Consider the following 2,687-nt stretch of genomic DNA (forward strand, 5'->3'; position numbering starts at 1 on the left):
AACTCGCTTACCGCAATACGTCAGCACGTCCACCGTTAGAACATACTAACTAACTGTAGTGTACTGTAGTGTAATGTAGTGTTGTCTGTAGTGTACTGTAGTGTAATGTAGTGTTCTCTGTAGTGTGCTGTAGTGTTCTCTGTAGTGTGCTGTAGTGTTGTCTGTAGTGTACTGTAGTGTTCTCTGTAGTGTACTATAGTGTAATGTAGTGTTCTCTGTAGTGTGCTGTAGTGTTCTGTAGTGTTCTCTGTAGTGTGCTGTAGTGTTCTTTAGTGTTCTCTGTAGTGTACTGTAGTGTTCTGTAGTGTTCTCTGTAGTGTACTGTAGTGTTCTGTAGTGTGCTGTAGTGTTCTTTAGTGTTCTCTGTAGTGTTCTGTGTAGTGTACTGTAGTGTAATGTAGAGTTCTCTGTAGTGTACTGTAGTGTTCTCTGTAGTGTGCTGTAGTGTGCTGTAGTGTCCTGTAGTGTAATGTAGTGTTCTCTGTAGTGTACTGTAGTGTACTGTAGTGTTCTCTGTAGTGTCCTGTAGTGTAATGTAGTGTTCTCTGTAGTGTGCTGTAGTCTGCTGTAGTGTACTGTTATGTTCTCTGTAGTGTGCTGTAGTGTTCTCTGTCGTGTACTGTAGTGTACTGTAGTGTTCTCTGTAGTGTCCTGTAGGGTAATGTAGTGTTCTCTGTAGTGTGCTGTAGTGTGCTATAGTGTTCTCTGTATTGTAATGTAGTGTACTGTCGTGTTCTCTGTAGTGTGCTGTAGTGTAATGTAGTGTTCTCTGTAGTCTTTTCTGTAGTGTACTGTAGTGTTCTCTTTAGTGTTTTGTAGTGTAGTGTTCTTTGTTGTGCTCTCTGTAGTGTACTGTCGTGTTCTCTGTAGTGTTTTGTTGTGTAGTGTTCTCTGTAGTGTACTTTGTAGTGTTCTCCGTAGCGTAGTGTAGTGTAGTGTACTGTAGTGTTCTTTGTAGTCTTCTCTGTAGTGTACTTTGTAGTGTACTGTAGTGTTCTCTGTAGTGTAGTGTACTGTAGTGTTCTTTGCAGTGTTCTCTGTAGTGTACTTTGTAGTGTACTGTAGTGTTCTCTGTAGTGTACTCTGTAGTGTACTGTAGTTTTCTCCGTAGTGTAGTGTACTGTAGTGTTCTTTGTAGTGTTCTCTGTAGTGTAGTGTTCTTTGTAGTGTTCTCTGTAGTGTCCTTTGTAGTGTACTGTAGTGTTCTCTGTAGTGTACTGTAGTGTTCTCTGTAGTGTTCTCTGTAGTGTGCTGTAGTGTTCTCTGTAGTGTACTGTAGTGTTCTCTGTAGTCTGCTTAGTAGTGTACTGTAGTGTTCTCTGTAGTGCACTGTAGTGTTCTCTGTAGTGTGCTTTGTAGTGTACTGTAGTGTTCTCTGTAGTGTTCTCTGTAGTGCACTGTAGTGGTCTCTCTAGTGCACTGTCGTGTTCTCTGTAGTGCACTGTAGTGGTCTCTGTAGTGCACTGTAGTGGTCTCTGTAGTGTACTGTAGTGTTATTTGTAGTGTACTGTAGTGTTCTCTGATGTGTAGTGTACTGTAGTGTTCTCTGTAGTGTACGTTGTCATGTACTGTCGTGTTCTCTGTAGTGTACTTTGTAGTCTACTGTAGTGTTCTCCGTAGTGTAGTGTACTGTAGTTTTCTTTGTAGTGTTCTCTGTAGTGTGCTGTAGTGTTCTCTTTAGTGTCCTTTGTAGTGTACTGTAGTGTTCTCTGTAGTGTCCTTTGTAGTGTACTGTAGTGTTCTTTGTAGTGTTCTCTGTAGTGTCCTTTGTAGTGTACTGTAGTGTTCTCCGTAGTCTTCTTTGTAATGTACTTGTAACACTGTAGTGTTCAAAGTAGTGTTTCATGAAGCGTTCTGTGTAGTGTTTTGTAGTGTTCTCTGTAGTGTAGTGTTCTCTGTAGTGTACTGTACTGTTCTGTGAAGTATTCTGTGTAGTGTACTGTGGTGTTCTCTTTAGTGTACTGTAGTTTTCTCCGTAGTGTTATATGAAGTGTTCTGTGTAGTGTACTGTAGTGTTCTCTGTAGTGTAGTGTTCTCTATAGTGTTCTGTTGTGTTCTGTGAAGTATTCTGTGTAGTGTACTGTGGTGTTCTCTTTAGTGTACTGTAGTGGACTGTAATGTTCTCTGTAGTGTTCTCTGTAGTGTGCTGTAGTGTTCTTTGTAGTGTTCTCCGTAGTGTTCTTTGTAGTCTACTTTGTAGTGTACTGTAGTGTTCTCTGTAGTGTTCTCCGTATTGTTCTTTGTAGTGTACTTTGTAGTGTACTGCAGTGTTCTCCGTAGTGTTCTTTGTAGTATACTGTAGTGTTCTCCATAGTGTTCTTTGTAGTGTACTTTGTAGTGTACTGTAGTGTTCTCCATAGTGTTCTCTGTAGTGTACTTTGTATTTTACTGTAGTGGTCTCTGTAGTGTAGTGTAATGTAGTGTGGTGTTCTCCGTCGTGTTCTTTGTAGCATACTTTGTCGTGTTCTGTAGTGTTCTCCGTAGTGTTCTCTGTAGTGTTCTCCGTAGTGTTCTTTGTAGTGTACTTTGTAGTGTACTGTAGTTTTCTCCGTAGTGTTCTCTGTAGTGTACTTTGTAGTGTACTGTAGTGTTCTCCGTAGTGTTCTTTGTAGTGTACTTTGTAGTGTACTGTAGTGTTCTCCATAGTGTTCTCTGTAGTGTACTTTGTAGTGTACTGTAGTGTTCTC

General features: G+C 40.6%; 1 protein-coding gene across 1 annotated transcript in view; it reads left to right on the forward strand.

The window, feature by feature from the left end:
* Positions 1-2,687, forward strand: part of LOC126397212 (intermembrane lipid transfer protein VPS13C-like) — a gene marked incomplete at its 3' end in the record, with an annotated part of 70,957 nt that overhangs the window by 54,219 nt on the left and 14,051 nt on the right. The gene's annotated exons all lie outside the window — the stretch shown is intronic.

This window comes from Epinephelus moara, chromosome 1 (assembly GCF_006386435.1).
Source record: "Epinephelus moara isolate mb chromosome 1, YSFRI_EMoa_1.0, whole genome shotgun sequence".
NCBI lineage: Eukaryota > Metazoa > Chordata > Actinopteri > Perciformes > Serranidae > Epinephelus > Epinephelus moara.